The sequence below is a fragment of the Mustela nivalis genome (assembly GCF_964662115.1).
Source record: "Mustela nivalis genome assembly, chromosome: 3".
NCBI lineage: Eukaryota > Metazoa > Chordata > Mammalia > Carnivora > Mustelidae > Mustela > Mustela nivalis.
Window position 1 is genome coordinate 168814080 of NC_139022.1, and position 22396 is coordinate 168836475.

At 46.4% G+C, this 22396-nt stretch overlaps 1 protein-coding gene and 1 pseudogene across 2 annotated transcripts in view; both read left to right on the forward strand.

The window, feature by feature from the left end:
- ANKH (ANKH inorganic pyrophosphate transport regulator) overlaps positions 1-22396 on the forward strand; it is a 124797-nt gene that overhangs the window by 12992 nt on the left and 89409 nt on the right. The gene's annotated exons all lie outside the window — the stretch shown is intronic.
- Positions 16796-17683, forward strand: LOC309861394 (small ribosomal subunit protein eS4 pseudogene; annotated as a pseudogene). Its single transcript has one exon. The product of its transcript is annotated as a small ribosomal subunit protein eS4 pseudogene (transcript).

Consider the following 22396-nt stretch of genomic DNA (forward strand, 5'->3'; position numbering starts at 1 on the left):
CCGCTTTGCCAAAATGACCCGCCTGCTTTCACCCCATCCTCCCCGCCGCCTCTGAGTGCCCCCCCCCCAGCCTTGCAGCCCTCCTTGTCTATGCTGCCGAGTATTACTTTCTTAAAATCTAATCATCGGGTTAAAACCCCCTCGGTGTGGGCTCCAGGCTTTCACTGGCTGTACCTTCTGGCAGACATTGGACTTCCTCTGCTTTTCAGCACCTTTTAATAAATCAGGGGTCTTTTTTTTTTTTTTTTTAAAGATAATTTTTCCCTTCCCAGCATTCATTAATTTCAGATTAGTTTGCCCGGATGGCCGCAGTGCTGTGTCCCTAGCTTTTCACCCGTGGCTGCAGTCTGCTCTTCCTGGGGGGCCCCAGGGCTCCTCTGTCCCAGGCCTCCTGGCATCTTGGCGGTGCCACATCTGTGTCCCCACCTTACCGCGAAGCCCCGAGGCAGGGCTCCCCCTTTCCCATGGCACTCAGTGCAGGGGGAGCGGCAGACGGGCTTGGGCAAAGTAAATGGATGATGTGAACGACCCCTTGCTTGAAACCGTCTAAGGCAGAACCCAGGCGATGAGCTCAAGGTCCTTATCAGCTCAAGGTCTTTTATCAGCTGGAGCACGTCTGTCCGTCTAAGTGGAGGGACAGCAAACTGACCGACTTCCTCCTGAGCTCACCGCCTGGCACACAGCTCAGATCGGGACCAGGGCAACGCGTTAGGGTTCGCGACCGGAGCAGCCTCCCTTCTCCGCCCGGAGGGCAAGGTCGCTCCTCTCGGGTGGCAAAGCTGGCCCCACGTCAGGCAGGCAACTCCCAGCATGGACTTGAACCTTGGGTTCCCTGACTGGTCTTCGCATAGATGCCAGTGAGGCCAACTACGCTGAGAAACAGTTCTTGTGTTTGCGATAAGAAGCATTTTCTGGTGAAAGAAAACACACCCGAACATGTCCTTTTGTGGGCGGTGTCTTCACCTGAGGGAAGAAGTCAGGGTGGTTTGAGTACTGCGGGGTGGCGGGGGCAGGCGGTTGCTGCCCAGTGAGGAGGTCTTAACGCCATAGGTGGGGAAGCATGCCCGATCACTAATGGCCTTGACCTTCAGCCCTGGAAGCGCCGAAGACCGGCTTCCTTGGGGGTACACACCCAAATGACCATTAAAGCATCTCTTAAAGGATGCCAGTCTTGTCTGATTGGCAAGTGTGCATCTTCGTGTGGGACAGATGCATCACCCTGCACAACTGTGGTTGGGGGAGCCTGGGTAGACCCCGATGTGCAGAGTGACAGTGGCCAGAAGCACTTACCATGTTAGCCGAAGCCTCTGGACTTCTTATCGTGAGAATGAGCTTCCCCCAAACCAACAGGCTTATAATGCACCATATTCATGTCACAGCAGAGACAATGTTATATTACATGTCCTAGCATGAGACCCGAACAGAAAGTAACACTGAAGCAATATTCATCGAATAGCAAATAATATTACTATGAAGTTCCTCTTCCCTCCCTCCACTGAATATATCACCTAATCATCTGTAATAATTTTCTGTGCAAATGGTTTTATTTATTTTAATAAATAGTTTTATGAACTATCTATGTGTGGTTAACATCGTAGGAGGGGAAAGTCCATTGCTTTAGGGATTCTGAATGGGTTACATGACTTACCGGGACACAAAATGAGAGAATATAGTTAAAAATAGAACTAGAGTGCTTTCCCGCTCCAAACTCCAAATGAGAAGGTGGAAAAGAATATGCACTTGGGACGCACCTGCCGCACCAAGTGTACAGAGGAGAAATCCGATCTCTAGTATATGCCGGCTCCTTAGCAACTGAGCTGGACAGGTGAGTGCAGAGGGGGAAGCCTTGAAATGAGAGTGGCGTGTTTCTAAAACACAGCACTGTGTTGTAAACCAAAACCTGGTCCTCCTGAACTTGGAACGGTGATGGGTGCTTGTTTGTAGTTAGTTCCCTTTTGAGCTTATTAAATCATTGATTTCATAACCGTGGCAACATTTTGATAGTTTTGTGTCATCTGAGGCTTCCCTTAGCAAAGTATAAAATATTTATAGGTTGTTTGAAATAAGCCAGTTTTTCTCTTTTTTTATTTTTAATGGGATGGCATTCAGTTTTTAAAAGGGCGGGGGCAGATCTTAGAAGGTAGAGCCTGGAGTTGTCTTAAAGCTGGTTGGGGACTCTGACATTAAAGGCCACAACCGGCCTCGACGGGAGGATGGTATGATTAATCTCGTAGGCACTCCAGGCTCATAGAGTCTGCATAGTGGTTTTCCAAAATGAAGAAATAGCCTTTTTATGCCTGTGCTGTTGCTCTTTTCCAGGGGCGGGCAGCTCCTGGACGTAAAAGCATTTTTCTTCCTTTATCTCCTCTTTGAGGAATTTTTATTTATTTGCTCGCTTTTTGAATTTTGGGGGGCAGGCCGGGGAATGAGGTGTAAAGTCAAGGGAGATGAACCACTATTTTCCCCCAGTGGATCATTAGAATAATTTATAACTTACCTCTTCTTATAATATCATTTCGTTCCTAGTAATTACTCCTGCTTTATCATCGAATGGCACAATAATAACACTCAAAGTCTTTCTTCTTCATGGAACAGAATATAAAACTTAGAAAAGGAAATTAAAAATCCTTATTGAATTTTCCACTGTCGTTTTCCTTGGGGTCTCATCATGAGCAGAGGTCGCTGGAAGGCATAGGATCCTCCCATGTTGAGTCGGAAAATCTCTCTTTATGTCAAGATTGCCAGAAAGACTGGGTCCCTATCTATGGGCACCAAATAGACCCTTCCCCTGCCCGCCCCGTACAGGTGGTGTGCGGCACGCAGCCAAAGGCCAGCAGAAATGAAAGGATCGGCCCTGGGCAGCGGGGCTTCCCGGGAGGATGGATGAAGCCCCTGATAGACCCTCCTTGATTCCCGCCGTTTTGTTCACTGAGCAGCGCTGTGAACTTGCTGCTTGCCTCTGCTAAGGGATCACAGGGCTCCTCCCGCACCCCCTCCAGGGCAGCCTCGTGTGCAGCGCTCGCTTACTCAATAGTGGTGGCCTAGGAGATCTGATTTCAAAATCGCCAACTGCCCTTTTCCCCTCCTGTGATCTTTGTCTTCCTTACTGGCTGCAGAAGCCTTCTCTTTGAGGGGCCTCCTTTTCGCTGCCCGCATGGATGGAAGTCATCACCACCCCGATTTTGCTCCCCCAGGCTCCCCAGATGGGAGGGGATGCCCCGAGTGGTTTGGTTTCCTGCCCTCCCCCCTCCCAAAGAGCAGTGCACAGCCTTGGATGCAGAGCCCTTCATTTTTGCAAGGCTGTCATTTGGAAAGCCCCGAACTTGTCTGTCTTCAGGCTGCAGGATCTAACTTGGAGTCTGCTGTTGAGCCGGTGGCTGAGAAGCCGGGGGAAAGGCCCGAGATGGTGCCCATGTGGCTGGGAGGAAGGTCGGCAAGACTTGCCACCTGGAAGATTATCGAGTGTTAGGGGAGCCAGTGAGCCTGTTTGCTTGTGGTACGCAGGAAGAATGGGCTACAGAGAGAAACGTACGACATCCCAGTTGTCCCAAGATGGCCAACCGTGGGAATATGAGCAAATCAAAAAGGCCTTTATGTTAATACCCAAATTCAGGGCAGCGAAGGCACGAGGCAGAGAGAGACAAAGCCTGCAGCCCAGCTACTAAAGTCGCTCTGCTCTGCAGCCAAGAGACGCGTTCCCTCCTGTGAGGGATGTGAATGTGGACTTGGCTGGAGGACGGAAGGCCCCCGACGATGCCAGGACACTCCTCCCCTTCATCCCGCTTCGTGGGCTCGCAGGAGGAAGAGAATACGATCCAGTCCCCTAAGAGAGGGTCACAGTTAGGAGCCTGTGGGTGGCTCAGTAGGCTGAGCCTCCGATTCTTGATCCCGGCTCAGGTCATGACCTTGGGGTCCTGAGATCGAGCCCCACGTTGGCTTCGGGGGGTGTGTAGCCGCTAGAGATTTTCTCTTCCCCTGTCCCTCTGCCCATCCCCCACCTTCAGTTAAATAAATAAACAAAAGTAAAAAGAAGAAAAGGTCACAGGTGGGCGTCTAAAGCACATGGCGTGTGTACCTGCCTGAGCGTGTGAGACGTGTGCCCGCGGTGTCTGCAGGAGCTGTCCGGGCTGTCGGACTTGGGAGCGGGGACGGCTTTAACTCAGTGGGTCAGCCTCACTGCCCCTCTTTACTTGGTCCTTCTTCAGGGCTGGCCTGTGCCCCTCCCTCCCCAATGCAGAGACCAAGAACCAGGACATGTCGGGGAAGGGACGGAGGGCTCTCGGGGCCCAGCAGCAAGGGAAGAGCCCGCCTTCCTCCCGAGCTTCCTCCTGCCTGCTCCTTCCTCGGGCTCAGTCTTCTGCCCGGCGCCTGTTGCTCTGCTCCCACTCGGAGGCCTCTGCTGCTGCTATCAGATGGGCTCTTTTTTCCATTTTGGTTGCCCCCTCCCCAGAGTTGCTGGAGGGGCTCCCATTCATGGAGGTCTAGTGTGTTACAGAAAACTGAGAGCCGCAGTGACTCATCTGTCAGGGAGCTGAAGAGCCCAGGCGACGGGGTTTCCACTGCTGAGGCCGAGGCAGTGACCCGGTACAGGGAGCAGTTTCGGCGAAGGTTCTCGTTCCTCACAGCGTAGATGCCCCAAGACCCTGATGCTCTTTGCTGTGCTGCAGGGAACCACAGTGGAACAGAGTGTGCTGAATATAGGAGGCGGTTGTGTAGAACAGATGTGTTGTTCTGGGACCTCTGTGTGTCCTACCTTGCGTCTCCAGAACATTCTTCTCTGGGCATTACTGCTGAGAGAGGAAAGGGAGGGAAGTCACCATGCAGTGGTAACATGATTACTCAGTAGTGGCCCGTGAGCACTGAGTGAACGGAGGAGAGACAAGTGCTTCTCATCAGACGTGGCCTAGACAGAAGGAAACCCACACTCCCTGCGCCTGCCCCGTGTTGCTACTCTGCAGGCCTAGACGGTCAGCTCAGTTTAGTTTCCCCACCTCGTCTTGCACAGAGCGAGTCCTAGCTGGCTCCTGGGAAGAGTCCCCGGAGGGGCTGAGCCATCTCTGTGACCTACAGGCCAAACAGTGATACGTGGCCGGACTGGGGTGGACCCACCAGGCTGGTCTGTTCGGGGCGTTGCTTGGCTAGAACTGGTCTCTCTCCTCGGCCTGCACGCCTGCCAGGGAGCTGAGCTTTTGACACTGTTTGCTCGTGAAACACACCAGCAACCTTCCAGACTGGCAGGCAAGGGAATGATCCGTGAGCCCAGCAGCCGAGCAAAAACCTGCCCCCCAGCCTTAGAGCTCTGGGGTGAGATCAGTATGACATGGAGGACACCGGTCAGTGGTGGCACACTCTCGGCCTTAAACAAAGTGGGCCGAATGAAATGTTCCATTTCCTCACAGTAGATAGTTTCCTATGTATCATACACAGGAATCTGTCCAATTTCAGTAGAAGCGTCTCTCTGGTCAGCCTTTTCCCATCTTCTGGGGGTAGAAACTGCTCCAAGTTTATCATCACTTTGTAAAGCACTAACCCATTACGTTTTCCTTAAACTCCGGAGAGCTTCAAAATTGGCACCTAATTCTGGAATTCTAGGAGTTTTGGTAAACTATCAAATTATCCCATACAGATATAGGTCACAACGTGGATGGCCTGAGCCGTCATTACGCAAAGTGGAATCAGCCAGTCACAAGAGCAGAACGATACACGATTCCACGCATGAGGTCCCTAGAGGAGTCAAACTCCCAGAGACAGAGGGGTGGTGGTCGGGGGGCTGACAGGAGCAGGGAATTAGGAGTTGGTTTAATGGGGACAGAGTTTCCGTTCTGCAGGTGAAGGAGGTTGTGGAGATGGTCGGTGGTGATGGTTGCACCACAGTGTGGACATGCTGAATGCCTCCGAACTGCACTCTTTGAAAATCGTTAGAACGCTAAATTTGGTATTATGCATATTTTACCCCAATTAAAAAAAATTTTTTAAAGAAATACATCATTTTATGCTTTAATTATTCTCACATGGGTCCCTTGTTTGTCCAGATAGAAGAGGCTTGCTATATTCCTTTGTTTTGTTTTGTTTTAACAAAACTTTGTATGTTAGCTCTTTGTCCCTCTAAATATTTTGTTTGCCGCGTTCTACCTAATGAATGTAAAACCAGTAGTGACAGCTAGTCTTCTTAAGCATATTCGTCATATACACTTGCCTGTAAAACTTTTAGGAAAGTTCCCAATGCACATGAGAGTGTAAAGAAGAAAAACTCACGATTAAGGTATTAGCCTGTCAAGTTATATAAAATCAAAAAGCATGCCAATTTGGAGCACCTGTGAGTTCTTTTTCTGAGGTTCCTCTCCATGGGGTCCTCTCCTGTCTTGCTTTCAATGTCCATTGCCATAGAGGACCTTAGAGTCACCTTTCAGGATATACATTGGCTGTCTTTTTGTTTTTTTCCTTAAAGATACTATTTTTAAGTAATCTCTACACCCAAAGTGGGGCTTGAACTCACAATCCCAAGATCAAGAGTTGCACCCACCACCTACCAAGCCAGCCAGGCACCCCATACCTTAGCTGTCTTCAGGTGTCAGAACACCTTTTCCTGCAGTACAGTCTCTGATGAGGCTGCCTGGGCATCATTAGAAAGCTGGTAGGAACTCCTCTAACCCAATAAATCAGAATTTTGAAGGAAACTTGAAAATGTAGTATTTACTAAATCAAATTATGTGTCACTTCTAGAAACCATCTTGGGCAGCAGATTCATTGGCATCTACTCTTGCTTGAACGTGGCCTTGAAAGCAATCATTAGAATAACTGTCACACTTGACTCAGGAATACTGTGATCTATACCTGAAAGCTGCTAAGAGAGTAGACCTTAAAAGTTCTCAACTCAGGAAAAATAATTTGTAACTATGTGTCCTGTTGGGTGGGAGCTGCAATATATACACCCATCAGATTGTTATGTTGTACATCTGAAACTGGTACAATGTTATATGTCAATGATTTCTCCATCTAGAAAAAAGAAGTAGGACCAACCTTTTGAGGTACTGGATGAGTTGCTCATTCTGATTGGGGCAGTGTCTTCACGAGTGTATACATACGTCAGAACGCTGAATCAATATTTTAAATAGGCATGTTGAATATGCCTCAATAAAGCTGTTTTTAAAATTCTTTTAATTTCAAATTTTAACAAGGAAAATAAAAGAAGAAATAATACATAATTTAAAAAATTACTCACAAATCAAGAAAACGCACAGTTCCATTTCCCCTATGAATAGAATATTAGATTACAAATTTAGCACAGCAAAAAACCCAGTTAGAAAAATCAGAACTTGGTTATGGTCTGAATCCAGAAAAGAATAACCCATGTCTGTGATTTGTTTCCCCTCCCCTCCTTCCTGGGACATTATGGTAGAAACAAACTTCCCATGTGGTTCTGTCCTAGGACAAAATAGACAGTGGTGGGTACATATAGCCTGCTGGAGTAGCATAACGTTCCTTCTCAAAAATCTTTAAACCATGTATCTTGGATACAGAAAGAGGAAAAAATAAACTATCATAAAGTGTTGGGGGAATTCCTTGATCTAGCCAGATTGCTCCACTTGGTGAGAATCAGAGAGCTTTGGAATCTCTTTTTGAGCAAACCGGTTTATAGAGAGGGCGGTTGGGATGAAAACAAAATGTTACTGCCCATCGCTGATAGGGCAGGAGTCCCCGGAATAAAGCATTTAACGATGTCTCATCTCTCCTTGCTTATTCTCAGAAGGGTTTGGTGACATTCGTGGAGGGGTGTGGCCAGCTGACTTGGACAAGGCCAGCCTGGACATTATTATGTCAGATCACAGAAAAGGTCAGATATTGGTCATTTTCTCAGGGTCAGTCTGTGATTGGTTACTGGCGCTTGGCAGGCAGGGCAGGGGTTCCTCCCTCTGATGGCAGATGTTCCGTCTTCTCATTCCTCCCCGAGTCAGAATAAACACCAGCTCCCATAGACATCCCCGATGCACAAAGTGCCCTCCTTATGGTGCAGAAGTAGAATATTGAGAACGAGATGCTGCCTGGTGAGCACCGCTGGGGCTTTCGTTCTGTTGTTCTGTGTCTTGTTGCTTCTTCTAGGAAAAGGAAGATCTGGGGCTTGGCATTTTCTAGTCTGGATTTCAGCCTGAAGGTAATAGGAGTTTGGAGGCTGATCAAAATCTCCCCAGCCTTGAAAACAGAACCAAACAAAAGCTCTTTTTTAATGCTAAAGATAAAAAAAAAAAAAAAGGAATCTTTCTGGTTTTTGTTCTTAATGGATACGACTCCTAGAATTCAAGCTACAGAATATGCTGGTATACTGGGCTTTAGGAGGACCCTGTCAGACAGCAAGCCACAACTGTGGCAGTGGTGTGTGTGTGTGCACGTGTGCGTGTGTGCACGTGTGCATTCAAGTTTTGTGTAAAGCTTTTGTTTTTTTTAATAAATATTTCTATTTATTTATTTGGGAAAAAGAGAGGGAGCATGAGCAGGGGGAGTGGGAGAGGGAGAAGCAGGTTCCCAGCTGTGGGACTCGATCCTGGGACCCTGGAATCATGACCTGAATGGAAAGCAGACACTTACCTGACCGAGCTACCCAGGCACCCCAAGTTAAGAAGTTTTAAGTCATCTGTGTTAACATCCTTTCTACCTGCCCTCACTACTCTCTGTTAAGGATTAAAAGGAAAGAGTATAATCTTTTCCTTTTCCAGAAATGATAAGTAGTAAGTCGGTTTCTTTCCTGGTTGAGCACTTACGTTGAAACCTAAGCAAGCAGAGAAAGTGCGTGCTGCGGTTGCTATGGCAACCCAGGACCCTCACAGGCTTTCACTTTCGAGACTTTTCCCTCCTCTGTTAAACTAACAGGGCACTAGGCTCAATTTGTGCAAAAAAGCGAAGTGATGATATATTTGGAAAGCTAGGTAGGTCACAATCACTGGAAGGATCTTTGCTCAGATGTTTATGATTAGTTATTGCTCGAAGACATTCCCCTGTTGTTTACAAAGAGCCAAGGCCCCAGGGCTTGGGCCTTTGGTGTTCTTTGTCATGACGTGGAGAGTGGGCCTGTTCCTTGGCCAACATCTGCATGCGCCTTCGGGGCCGGGAAGGGTCTGGCTGAGTTTGCGCCTGGGCACACCTGCAGTTTGTGTACACTGGCAGAAAAGTTCACACCACGGAGTGTTTTGTTACGTTCGTTAAGTGATCTGTTGAAAAAATAAACTGTTTCTCAACTGTCCTTTATCAGAAAGTGTGCACAGTACCATTTGCCAAGTAACATAATCCCATTGGAACTAAGCAGACAGCCCCTCCGGGACCAGCTGCTAGTGCTGGGGCCTCTCCCCTCACCTCAGGCAGGGGAGGGCCCTCCCATGACTGCAGACTTCGGGCTTGCATCAGGGAAGGTGCCCGGGTGCCGTCTGCAAATGGACAGGATTGCCCCCAAGCGTGATCCCGCCAGAAGACAAGAGGGTGACTGGATAAGCAGAAAGACAAACAGGAAAAGTAATTCTCAGCCAGCAGGAACATCTGCCAGAATCTCACGAGCCAGAAATTCATAGTAGCACTGTAAGAGTGTTGCTGGATCTTCCCGAGGCTTGAAATTAAATGATGGGAAGCGCACGAGATGCCTGCCCGGGAAGAGGGCGGACTCCTGCTGCTTTTTATCACCAACACACCAAGCCATCAGAAGGCTTGAGAGCCTGGTTGCAAAATTGGTTTTCAGAGTCACAGGTCGTAGACTTGAGAAGCGTTTCAACGTGTGCTGAGCTGTTCTGTGAGCACAGACTGTCACACTTTTCTAGGACTCCCTTTTACAATGGCCCAGACTCGCCCAAGCGTTTCTAATGATTAACCAGAGTGCACATTCGTCTCTTAACATTAGTCTCTTAGTCTCAACAGAATTAAAAATCATCTTAAAATTTAACCAACTCTGTACAAATCCAGAATTATATACATGTTTTTAAAAACCTTGTAAAGAGATCACCATAGAAGGGCGCCTGGGTGGCTCAGTGGGTTAAGCCTTCAGCTCAGGTCATGATCCCAGGGTGCTGGGATCCAGCCTCGAATTGGGCTCTCTGCTCAGCGGGGAGAGCCTGCTTCCCTCTCTCTCTGCCTGCCTCTCTGCCTACTTGTGATCTCTCTGTCCAATAAATAAATAAAAATCTTAAAAAAAAAAAAAGAGAGAGAGATCACCATAGAAATTAAAATTAGCTGTACTAGCAGCAAAAGTAATGATTAGCACTATCTGATTCATTAATGTTAGTGAAGTAAATAGGCTTTTCTTTCCTACTCTGACTGACTGACTGGAGAGCAGTGTTTTTGTTTATCTTAATGAGGGTGAAACAAGAAACAAGTTATCTAGTCCTGACTGTGTTCCAGGTAACTGCTCTAAATCCTGTATGGGTATTAACTCATTAATCGGCTAATTCACGCCAGGAAGCTGCCCGTTATGATTCTCTTTCTCCAAATGAGGAAATGAAGACACAGGGAGGATAAGTGATTTGCCTATGACCACAGAATAGACCTTTACATTTTTTAAAAGAATCTCAAGGTATTCCTTAGTAAATCAGCAGTAAAAATGGGTTTTCCCTCAACAGAGTCCACTGAGCTCACCTGCCTTTACTGTAATTAGCAACAGTGACAGTAACTTGTTGCCGCCTGTGGAGGGCTTCCTGTAGACCGGGCACTAACTCAGCACTTTACACGGGGGCCCTCCCTTAGGAGGTGGTTCCTGTCATCTCTGCTTTACTCACAGGGGAACCAAAGTTGCAGGTGGCAGGCAGATAGCTTGTCCAGGGACAGACAGCATTGCCGACAGGCCAACGGGAGAGCTCATATTCTTTGCCACGACATCAGGCCTTTTTGCCTCATACTTTAAAATTTTATGGAAAATCAATTTAGAGTTGCTTATGAGATGCTTATGAATTTTGTGGAAGGGGAGCCCCATTCTGAACTGAGGCCAGGCCGCGTCTGGACGGAACACATGTCCGCGTGGGCCCCACGGAAGGCCCAGGCCGCTGCTGGCTGGTCTCCTCACTCCTTCCTGCTGCGGACTCTAAGGTGTGTAACTGAAAAGAGTTTTGACACAAGAAAGAGAAGCTGAAGCGTTGTTGGAGGACTGCAGAGCCCCTAAATAGTCCCTTTGCACAAAAATACTCCTATTACATGGACAAAGGAATGACCCACCAGCACATATAAATAGGCACCAGGTCATTTTCTTCTTGCCTAATTTTTGATGAGAGGGGCAGGGCCTCAGGTCAGTTGGGCTCGTCAGCATCAGGCCCAACATAGGCCAGTCCACAAAGGGTAATATCTGGGCTGTTTTGAAAGGCTCTGACAAAGATCACCATTTCCTTTTAAGCTTGTGCAGTAGACTTTTCAATCCTGACACTTAATGTAATCCCCACCCTTTCTTACTCCTGTAGCCCTAGGGCTCTGTCCTGGGACCATAAATACTTTAGGCCAGGGAAGGAGCAAGGGAGAATCTTGCTTCAGCCTCTGTTGTTGCAGGTGTTACGAAGACTGGGTTTCTGGGGCACCTGGCTGGATCCGTCGGTTAAGCGTTGGACTCTTGATTTCGGCTGAGGTCATGGTCTCCAGGTGGTGAGATCGAATCCCGGCTGAGGCTCTACGCTGAGGAGAGACCCTGCTTAAGATTCTCTTTCTCGCCAAAAAAATTTTTAAAAACTGGTATTTCTAACAGCTCAACAAGCTGTCCAAGGTTAGTAGGTAAGAGCTTGGTTTTGATTCTTACCAGTTAGCATGAAGAGCTAACGTCTCGTCCACCAATGAACCTGCTTCAAGACCTGAGCTAATTTAGAAAGCTCAGGTTGCAGAGAAAGATACCTCATTTTTAATGAGCATGTCAAACCAATTCTTCTTTGGTAGAACTTCCAACATAGGTGGCTTTGCTGTGATTTAAGAATGGAATGAGTATTATTTCCTCTAGGACATTTGAAGGTACACTCTATCAGGAGCCTTAGCATGAGCAAGAGAAAAGCCGCTGACCTCAGGTTGCCTTACTGATCCACCAGGGACCCAGGATTATAAGTACAGGTTGCTGGAGCCTCCGCATTAAGTTGGCCAAGCTAGGGGGCCCACCGAAGCAGCAGTGGGATTTCATCAGGGTTGGAAGCATTAAGCACCCAGAAGTTGTCCCTGGCTACTATTCGGCTGTAGCTAGGTATATTTTGTCAGTTGGAAGGTAGGCTAGAAGTAATCCGAACTAGTTAAATTTTTCCTTGCAGAAAGGTTAGTGAGTGTTGGTGTGTTTTCCACTATCTCAATAGTCATATTCTTTCCTGATTTTTCATGGCTCTCCTAGTGGAACATAGATCCTTATCCCCATTTTAAAGCCGGGAACCTAAAGCACGAATGCTGATTAAAATTCACTTTAACCTTTGTTGGAATTACGGCCTCCCGCTCCTCTTGAACCCATGTATCGTTTGTTTTTTTAAGTAGGCAGGGCTTGAACTCACAACCCTGAGATCAAGACCTGAGCTGAGATCAAGAGCCTGAGGTCTCTTGTACCAGTTTTAAATAAATCTGTTAGAATTTGTTTTTAATTCTCATGCTGTGTTTTCTAGATGACTCGAACGTTTCCACAAGTCTGCTTATTTACTTAAAACAATGTTTATTTTGACTTTTCCCTCTATGTGTAACTACCCCTAGAACCATTAGCTAGCAATTTGATAGTTGACTTCAGTTACTGAATTTTTTGGAAAGGATATGCTTATTTATAACCTAGAAGCATTTTTTTTCCTTCACTGCAACTATTTTGGGGGCCTCATAACAAAGCACAATAGTGGAAATAATACCTATACGTGGAAAGCTGTCAGATTTTCCACTGAGACAATAAATTTATATCTGTAGCAGCAACCTTTTAAGAACTTTTAAATAGTTTGTTTACATTTTTAGATTTTTAATTATGTTCTGTTTTAGAAATGTAACTGCTTAAAGACTGATTTCTTAGTATGATTTTCCAGCCAGAAAATATCAATATTTGGTGGTTCTTGATCTACAGCTTGGCTTTTCTTAGAAGGGGGTTCCAGGAATTTTCACTGTAATGTTGAGTAGAGCCGTACCCTGTTGGTATTTTGAGCTGTTGGGAAATTCTGGTAGAGAATTGGATGCTTTGCTGAGCAAGGAATTTTTTCCCCCCTCAAAATTTGGGGTAGGTTTTTAAAAGTAAAATATTTTTTATAAATGATTAAGCTTTGTTCCTTAAAGATGTTACCCCTCCTCCTTATCTTTCTTCAGAATTTAACTTGTTGCTGAAAAAGATTAATCTGTGGGAAATGGTCTACGGTTTACTAACCACTTTTACTCAATTAGCAAGATTCATAGTCTAGTTGAGGAAAAGAGACTGTTTTTAATTCTGAGAATACCTTAGTTAAGCAAGTTTCCCCAAATCTTAGGTGCCCCGGTAGGGCTTACGTGCGGATTAGACGCTGTGGTCAAGTACATTTGAGCAATGTTGGGTTGATGACAGTAAGGATGGTCTCCTGTAGTGTAGGATTTCTCAGAGGAGGCTGGTGGCCAGGGCATTTATATACCGTCCTAACACCTGAGTAAATGAGCTGAACTAGCAAAGTGAGGACATGTGACTAGCAAGAGAAGTCATTTTTTTTTTTTTTAATGAGACCTTTAGTGACTTAATTAAGAGAGGCCAAAATAGTAATAATGAAAATAGCTAGTGGGAACATCGATAATTTCTACATCCTTCCTTCTGGAGCCCCCGTCTCTCCGCAGCCTCTGAGTGGGCATCACAGCCCTGCTAACGAAAGCCATGCCTGTGGCCCAGCCAGGAATCATCCAGCGCAACTGTCCTGGCCCCACCTGACCCTACCCCCAAGTGGTTGGCCTCTAGAAACACCACGGAAAGAAACACAGTTCTGTGACTTCAAAATCAGCAGATAATCAGCGGGAAAACCCTGGCAGGCTCACACTGTGTTTCTAGAATCCCGAAGCAGTAAACCGAGTGAAAACATCGTGAGGCAGCCTGGGGTCACAGAGGACCCTGGAGAGGCAAAGCCGGGTGAAGCACTCAGGTGTTTCACTGACAGATACGCCAAGCTGGGCTGTGCCAGGAGGAAGAAGTTGTGGTCCTTCCTTGCGCACTACTCTGCTTGAGTCTGATTGGTCCTTGGGCCTGTGCCTGTCCCTCCAGAGAGCAAGCGAAACAAGAAGTTGGCATTTCATGAAGGAGAATGGGGAAGGGCTGAGGTCAGGTATTGGTAAGGGAGACTGCGGCTTGGGGGTTAGCCATGGGTTCTGCTGGTGTCCGCCTCACCACCCCCACAGGGCCCCAGAGCCACATGGGTGGCCACAGCCTGTCTCAGTGGCTTCCCAGGGCTAACCGTCCACAGGAGGAGTTCTCTCAAACTACAACTTCTAAAGCTTTGTGCAAATTTGAGTTTAAAGAACGCTGCTTTTAAGTGTACCATCAATACTACTACTGAAGAGTGTATCTTAATGTGAAAAAAACACACCAGAGATCACCTTATGTGACCTCAAGAGCAGCTTTAGACGTTTGGGTTTGTCGCTTTATGTGTGGTGCAGCATTTGGAATCTTCAAGATCACATTGTCAGTATTCTACCGATCCAAAGACAGTTCCTTCACCTAAAAGTGTTGGCCTTTAAAAGAAAAAGGAAAAAAAAAGAAAAATGCAAACACCTCTCCACTAAGGCAGAAAAAAGATCCACCGCGAGCTGTCCGTGGAGTAACCGACTGACCCAGTTCGCCCGCGACTACGGGGTTTCTGGGATCTGGGACTCTGAGTGCTAAGCCAGGCGGGCCCCAGGCACACCGGGGAGGCTGGTGTCTTCCCAGCACCAAGGGCCAGACTCCATGTGGGGTAAAATGGTGGACCAAATGCACTGTTTTATAGGCCGGGCCAGCTGAAGGGCTGTTCTTCCCGGGCAATGCCCATGGACATAGGCAGAGGCCAGGCAGCCTGGGAAAACACACCTACCGCCCTGGGATCTTTAGTAGCCCTTTGCTGCCGTGTTTGCTTTGCTAGTGCTGCGATCCATCTGTCAGGACCAAATTATTTTTAGTTTAGCAACAGGATTCTCTTATCTCCCGGGTTGTATACACCTCTCGCCCACCCCCATCCACACACACACACGCACACACACACACACGCTCACACTCCCCAGTCCTCAACATTTAAATATCCCGAGCCATCGGGGAATGTCTTCCCGGCCACTTCCTGCCCTGCTGGCCCGGTCGCCTGTTTGACTTGGCCCCTTCCCTCGGGTCGGGGCTGCGCGTTCCTCGGCCTCCTCATCGTGCGGTCCGCACCTCCCGCTATTCCGGCCTGCGTGGGGGTGTGGGCCCGGCGAGAGGCAGTGCCAGCGCTGGGCGCTGGCCACAAGGGTTGTGCCCCCTGTGTGATACGGTGCCAGGAGAGGAAAACACGGTTGCCCAACCAAGCCCGGGGACAAAAGGTTTCGGAGGTTTGGAAGGCGGCCTCAAACCCAGAACCTTCCTGCCGCACAGTTCGGCTTCCTACACTCATTTTTATTTTTATTTATTTTTTTAAAAATATTTTTTTTATTTATTTGACAGACAGAGATCACAAGTAGGCAGAGAGGCAGGCGGGGGGGGGGGTGGTGAGGGAAGCAGGCTCCCTGCTGAGAGCCCAATGTGGGGTCCGATCCCAGGACCCTGGGATCATGACCTGAATCAAAGACAGAGGCTTTAACCCACTGAGCCACCCAGGCACCCGCCCACACCCATTTTTAAAAACATGCTCAGTAGTTCTGTTAAGGACGTCTTCAGCCTGTGAGGGTGATGTAACGTGACATACAATGAGGTGTTTTTCAACCGAAAACACAGTACTGTCCTGACGTTGATTCGCCCCTGCAGACGTCCTACAGGTGAAGAAGAGATGGGTGCCTTGTCCACGTATTGCAACACCCGGACGGGGAGTGAAGCATTAGTAGTTTCCTGCTTTATATAACACGGGGCTGAGATTGTGAAGGTTCATTATGGAGGCGAGGTTGATGTTTTCCTGAAGTTATTATTCAATTAGGAGTGAATTCATGAACACCGCTAAAGACACGGCACTTAGCTCAGTATACCGCCTCTTTTATATATCCCGAGCACAGGAGAACAGCTTCCATTTGTCTCAGATCTCTGCCTAAAACACAAGAAGCGTGCAACAGCCCTTTCTGTGCGATTTGATTTGGTGAGGAGTTTTTTTCAAAGACGGATTCGTGAGACACACATGATATATGACGGTTCCCCAGGACTAGGCTGGCAGAAGTAGATTCTAGATCACGTGTCAGGCATTCCTGCTGATTTGCGGCACAAGAACAGGCAATATGCCCAAAGACATTCTTCCTCAGCATTTGGTAGTTTATTTATAAAGTAGAGATTTGACACTTTTCTCCTGTATCTCGGAGAGAAGGCAGTATTATTTGTAGAACTTTGACATTTTCCACTAGAAGCTGAATTCTAACTCTGTAGTATGTTTCGCTTTTGATTGTTTGATGTGTTATTTCTAGAAATCTGACCGCCAAGATTGAGGAAGGAAAGCAGAAGGACCTCAGGTAGCTATATATCAAAATAAGCATTTCTGGTTGTACAGAGTATCGTAGTGGTTAAAAGTATTGAAGACCTGGGGCGCCTGGGTGGCTCAGTCAGTTAAGCATCTTGGTTTGCTCAGGTCATGATGTCAGGGCTGTGAGATGGAGCCCCGCAGAGCCTGCTTAAAATTCTCTCTCCCTCTCCCCCTGCCCTGCCCCCATCCCCACCATCTCTCCCTCTCTATAAAAATAAAATAAAATAGAGCGCAGCCATGGCTCGTGGTCCCAAGAAACATCTGAAGCGTGTAGCAGCTCCAAAGCATTGGATGCTGGATAAACTGACTGGTATGTTCGCTCCTCGCCCATCTACTGGTCCCCATAAGCTGAGAGAGTGTCTCCCTCTCATCATTTTCTTAAGGAACAGACTTAAGTATGCCCTAACAGGAGATGAAGTAAAGAAGATCTGTATGCAGCATTTTATTAAGATTGATGGCAAGGTCCGAACTGATATAACATACCCTGCTGGTTTTATGGATGTCATCAGCATTGACAAGACTGGAGAGAATTTCCGTCTGATCTATGATACCAAGGGTCGCATTGCTGTTCATCGGATTACACTCGAGGAGGCCAAGTACAAGTTGTGCAAAGTGAGAAAGATCTTTGTGGGGACAAAAGGCATCCCCCATCTGGTGACTCAAGATGCTCGCACCATCCGCTATCCTGATCCCCTCATCAAGGTCAATGACACCATTCAGATTGATTTGGAAACTGGAAAGATTACTGATTTCATCAAGTTTGACACTGGTAATCTATGTATGGTGACTGGGGGTGCTAACCTGGGAAGAATTGGTGTGATCACCAACAGAGAGAGACATCCTGGTTCGTTTGATGTGGTTCACGTGAAAGACGCCAATGGCAACAGTTTTGCCACCCGACTCTCCAACATTTTTGTTATTGGCAAAGGCAACAAACCATGGATTTCTCTTCCCCGTGGAAAGGGTATCCGCCTCACCATTGCTGAAGAGAGAGACAAGAGACTGGCGGCCAAACAGAGCAGCGGGTAGATGGTCCCTAGGTGACGTGATTGGAAGTCTTTATACCTAATTAAAGGTCATACAGCACGATAAAAAAATAATAATAATAAAATAAAGTACGGAAGAATTAACCTGAGTTCAAGTACTGGCTTTTTGCCCCTTACTAAGGATGTGACCTTGGCTACTTACTCAGTTCCAGCTGGCCTTCTACTCTTTAGTAAAGGGCTGAGAATAAAGCATTTTCCTAGCGTCCCAGTGAATGTCTGACTAGAGAAAGCATGTGTTGGTGCTCAGAGCAGAGGCTGTTACTAAATAAGTTCTTCTAGATTCTGTTATTTCTCTTCTTTATAACGTACAGTAAGAGTCATCAGTTAACTCAAACTCTAGCAAAGGCCATGCTTGGACATTGTTTCTTCTGAATGATTGTCCGACAAGGAATTCCCTTGAGTAATTCAGGGCTTAGAGGCAGGTGCATTTCAGCTGGGTGACGTCATTTGCTGACTTGTTCTTCTGCCTCCGACGGGGGTACAATGAGGGGATGCACCTGATTTTGACAAACTGGTTTTTTCCTAGAGCACAGCTAGCATTTGGGTGATGAAGTAATTTCACAAGTAAACTTCCCTGTAATGGGACCCTTACAAGGTGGCACATTCCTGGTGGGGTTCGCTCTAAGGCATGGCCCAGTGAACTACATTAGAGAAAAGAGAAGCTTGTTTTTCACGGTAAGATATCCGTGGGCGGTATCCAAGCCAACCTGTCGCAGACGACTTTATGTCTAATTGTGTGGTTAGATTACTGCGATTGCTTTTTCTAAATAGCGTAAAATAGCAGTTCTTAAAAGAAGGTGTTGCAGACATGCCTAGGAACAGCGGGACATGTTTTGTAGTTTGTCTGTAGTTAATGTGCTTTATCCTATGCTAGAATGGGCCCCCGTGCTGTGATCGGAAGTTTGCCAAGTGCCGCTCTTTATCCAAACAAATAGGACTCCTTCACCCACTTGGACAGGTTTGGAAACTGTGAGCAATCAAGTGACCGTTTCAGATTATGGCATTGTCTCTTGAAGGCCTCTGTTTAAATCTCCTTAACAATAAAAAGAAGTTCCAAGGGGAGGAGAACTGTGATATAACACACCAACTTGCCAACGATCAACTCTCAGTGAGCAGGATCCCAAGGAAAGTAAACCTGGAACCAGAGAAGTTCTGCAATCAGGAGAATTAAAACAAAGATGAGAGAATTTATGGACTATGTCAGATAGGGTCCTTAAGTTGGGAGGCCTCAGAAGTGGAGTGAGCTTCAAAAGGGAGCGGAGAGAACCTGTATGGACACCCAGCCTGCTTCTCAGCTATGCCTGGTTGGACCCTACCTAACATGCAGGCAAATAAGCCCAAATGTGTGTGTAAAATATGCTGCACTTAGACTGAAAAACAAGAAACTTATCCTGAAAAAAAAGATAAACAGAGATCGACAAAATTGCTAATTTGTCTTCTCCTACAGCCCTTTAATCCCTAATGGGACGAAATTTGATAAAAAATGAATTTGTAGTCTTCGAGTCTTGTTTTTTACTTAAAGGAGACCAAATCCAGACACACCGCAGAACAGACTTAACCACTCTACCTGACACGGCACCCGTTTATTTGTCATGACCTGAGTGATTTATCGAGAAAAAGGAGCACGCATGAACATGGGAAAACACATCGGCATGTACTCTGTCCTCTGGTTTACTTGATTTGCTTAGCTAAATGTCTGTTTCCCAGCAGGTGAGCCATGCGTGCGTTGCATCAGCCTAGAAAAGTAGCTTCAGTGTGTTAACATCCGATATCCGCTTAGGTATTTTTCGAAAAATCAGTTCGGCCCCTTATTTATTGGTTCTCCAGTTAATATTTTATTCTTAGAGCTTAGGTAAGCTGATGTCCCTGGTGTGCATGCTTTAATCTTTCGGGTATAGCCTCATAGAGAAAAAAAGATAAGATCACCATTCCGTGAGCCCTTGTGGGTGGACAGCAGGCAGAGTGAGTCTTGGGTGAGGTGCTCGTTTCCTTAAGAGATCCCGCACGACCGGTTAAAATGAGTCAGCTCCTTGCCATTTTTATCCATTCCTTGGATTTCAGTTTTCTCTGTGGGACTAAGAGATGTTTGTAAAAGCACCGAGAAGTTGAGATTTAAACAGATGTCAGATAGAAGCGGCAGATGTGTCACAGTACAAAGGGTTTTGATAGGCCACGGAATAGCTGCGTAATTAGAATGTCTCTACGCCGGCGTATCTACTTCAACATTTTTGGCCAAGTTACAAGACAGTTGGACGTTCGCCCAGTCACTCGTGGCCTCATCTGCCTTTTGAAAAGGCTCAGTATGGCAGCCAAGGGAGGAAGGCACCTATTCTTGAATATTTGGCTCGCTGGCCATTAGTGTTGTTTGTTTTTGTTTTCTTCATTGCTGTCTTGTTTGGAGTTTATAAAAACATGAGAGTCTAGGCTTACCGTCAATCTGTCTGTTGCTAACAGGTGATACTCCCATGCTTTTCATCTCTAGATCTCAAAGCATTTTCCACTTTGCAAAATGAGAACGTTCCTGCTCACATTTGTTCTTCAAAGTCATTATCGTTGAGTTAAGAATGACATTGCTGCTCTTGTGGGGTGTGTAACCACAGCCATGGGTCACGGAGCCGAAGGCACCGGCTAGGCTCAAATGAGGCGCTAGGCAGAAAATGAAAGTATTCAAGGCCACCCCCTCGGGGTTAATCCTGGTAATTTAGTAGGGACTTAGGACTTGGGACCTCGTTCTGGGGGACCCTTTTGTAACATATCAGGGTCCAGGAGTATCAGCAGTCCCTCATCTCCGTTGATTACCTGACCTCACAAACTGCAGGACTTTTCATTGTACTTATTAGCTGGCGTGGTTTGGAAAGGACTTATTTTTCTAATGAACAACATACCACGGTTGTTCTCATCCCATGAGGTCATATCAAGGGTATTTTGGGTTCTATGCGACTCAGGGCTGTTGTGTTTTAGACTGCATGGCTGTGGACACACACTATCCTTCCCTTCCTAACTCAAACGGAGCCCAATTTTAACATTAATAAGAAAGCACTTGTTAATATCGGCACTCTCGGACAAATCACCCATTTGGGAATGCCCCTCAGGGCTTCTGATCTACTTTGGGTTTGGATGGCTGAACAGCAAACCATCTCCTGCCAAAGTCTACCTAGCTCTAATTCTCTCCCCACCCCAATAAGAACACTGGGAGAAGAAAATCAATTTACCGTCACTTTTTAATTTTTCCCAATCTATATTTCATCAGAACCCATTCCCTCCCCGCTTTTAAGGAAGGATGGTTCTGCTGAAAATAGATCGTCTCAGCCTAGTAACCGAGATGTGTTTTCCTTCAGTCAAGGCTGCCTGGAGATTCTGCAGGCTCTGCGGGCACCATATGATACTCTCGCTCCCACCTACTTGTTCAGTGGGTTTCTGTCTGCTGCCTGTTTATCTGGGCGACGGCAGCACAGGAAGAAAGGAAAGTTTAATCGTGGAAATGACCTCTTATGCGTCAGAGGCTATGAACTTGAAAGTCATCTGTTGGTTTTGATCTCTAGCTGCCTTGAAATAACTCATTTTTTCTCTCTTGGTCCTGAGTTATTCTCCAGTTCCTGTCTTACTTGCTGCAGGATCTTCCCCTCCAGCTCCAGGCTGGAGTTGCTTTCTTGCCGTGGAACGCTGGAAGCTGTTCCCTTCCACAACAAATTCTTCATAAACAGCACCTCTCTTGGTTTTTGAATGCTTTTTACGTTTTTTTAGTCATTGCTGTTGTTATTCCTGACATTCCGAGAGAGACTCACTGACATTTATTCGAATGGCTGTGAATGAATCAGAGTTCAAAGCATTTAGGACCAATGAAATAAATCAACTGAAGTTATTTTCTTAGAATGGAAGTGTAAAACAGTAATACAGATTCAGCTTTCCGACTGCCCAGGAGACTGTTCACATTAATCTCTCAAGTTCATACTTTGCCCTTTGCAACAAATAGAGTCAATGTCACAAGAGCGGTTGGAAGTTTGGTTTCATTTAGTGTTGTAAAATTTCATAATAGTGTCCTTAAATATTGCCGAGCCCAGATAACCTCAAATTAATACAGTATTAGCGGTCTTTAATAGCAGGTACTTACAGCACAAGAGGAGGGCAGAAGTGCTTCTCATGTGTCTCTGGGATTTGCACATTCGTGGTCATGAAACTTCTGTTGTTTGTTAGCAGACTTTTGACTGTTGTGGTTAGCCTTGCTTCTGAATATCATAAAAGAAAAATGGAAGGCCACTACCTTTTTACATACAGTAGGAAAGATTATATAACGGAGTTAAATCAGTAACAGAGCAGATGGGCCCATTGTAGGGTCATTATGTGATTCTGCTGGTGGGCTATTTCTGACGTGTGAAATATTCATTCTGTTCAGATGGCTAGAAAAACAGCCTCCCCCAAAGCACTGTCTAATGCACACTGTCCAGCACAAATGTAATAGGAGCCACGTATGAAACTTGGAATTAGCTCATAGCCTCATTTAAAAGGCAAAAAATATAAATAGGTGAAGACAATTTTTGTATGTATTACCTATTATATCTAAAATGCTATCATTTCAACTTGTAATCGAAATAAAATGATTAATGAGAGATTTCTTCTTCTTCTTTTTTTTTTTTTCTTTTTGCACTAAATCTTTGAAATCTAGTGTGCATTTTACACATATGTTATGTCTCAGCTCAGGCTGGCCACATACCAAATGCTCCAAGGCCATATATGGCCAGCGGCTGTTACACTGGACAGCCCAGGTCTGGTATTTTCATGGAG